Genomic DNA, 1,357 nt, shown 5'->3' with positions numbered 1-1,357 from the left:
GCGCGTACTTGAGCAGACGGTGCGCGCCGCAGTTGGCGCAGGGACCCTGGCGCCTGGCAGTAGGGCGTGCGCGGCATGTGGACGCGCGCTCGGGTATTTCTCGGGTATACCTGGATATATACCTGGACTTTTGCGGGTATACCTGGGTTTTACCTGCAAGTTGCTCACGCACTTGTATTTGAATACCTTCTTCATATTCATGAGTACAGGCAGACTTGAGTATTCATATTCATGGATACCACACGTCATGACTACTCATACTCAACAATACAAGCTGCCAAAGGATGAGTTGAGTTACTCATTGTAATCATGAATAGGCTTGGCCCAGGCGCCCCCCCCGCCGCCCGCGCCCGCCGCAGCTCTATAACTGGTTGGGTAGTAGTCTAAGTTCTGAGCCTCGAGACTGAGCGGGTCTAAGTGTGCTTTTAAGCACACTGGGGTGCTAACGCGGTCTATTGCACCCGGCGGCACGGGGGCAGGCGCGGGCCTCCTACTGGTTGCGCTCTCCTAGATCTAGTTCTCCTGCTCCTGACAAGGGACAGCGACAGGTTCGCAGCACAGTGGACTCCCTATTCCACTGGCGATCTCTCTCGACTAGCGACCTTCCCGTCCGGCTTCTCGTGCGAGGGAGCCTAGGAATTCCGTGTTGGGATGTTAGTTAAGAGGGAGATGCGCGCGAGGTAATTAAATTAAAACGGACATCCAAGATCCCTAGGGCTGGGTCGAGGACAGACACGTCCCCACCTTTGCAGGATTTTGCAAAAGCGAGGGGGGAGGGCGCATCGCCGCGCGGAGAGAGCTGGGCACAGGGCACAGGGGATCTCTCTCGCATAGGATACACACTCGGCGGCACGAGGGCAGGGCTGGGCGTCCTATTTGTGCTCCCCCCCCGGACTCATCTGGGGGGCGAGCTGCGGGACTGGAATGTTCTCTTCCAAAAGAGAGGCGCTTGTATTTTAAGAATGCTTCCAAAATTCTTTTCGCGAGGATTGCCTTCGCGGCAAGCGAAAGAACACCTGTATATGCTCCCGCAGGTCCTCGCGTCTCCGACGAACTTCCAACTATACCAGCCGCGATGAGCTCGGCGGCCCTGCTGGCCGATGCGTGGGCGCGCAGCCGGAAGTGAGGGTCGGGGCGGCCATTTGGATGGCGCGCTGCCCGGCGGGTAGGGGTGTTGGGCCTTGGGCGGGGGAGCGCGTCGATTGGGCGGCAGCGCGCACCTACATGGCCTGGCCAGCGTCGCGCATGAGAGCGAAAGCGAGAGCTGGAGAGGCGCTTCAAGCAAAAATGGCCTCTTCAGGGGCGTCGTTTTGCGGGACTGTGCCGGTAAACACGTATTTTTCGCTAGGTTTCTGCA

This window comes from Emiliania huxleyi, assembly GCF_000372725.1.
Source record: "Emiliania huxleyi CCMP1516 unplaced genomic scaffold EMIHUscaffold_316, whole genome shotgun sequence".
Taxonomy (NCBI): Eukaryota; Haptophyta; order Isochrysidales; family Noelaerhabdaceae; genus Emiliania; species Emiliania huxleyi.
This window is presented reverse-complemented; position numbering follows the sequence as displayed.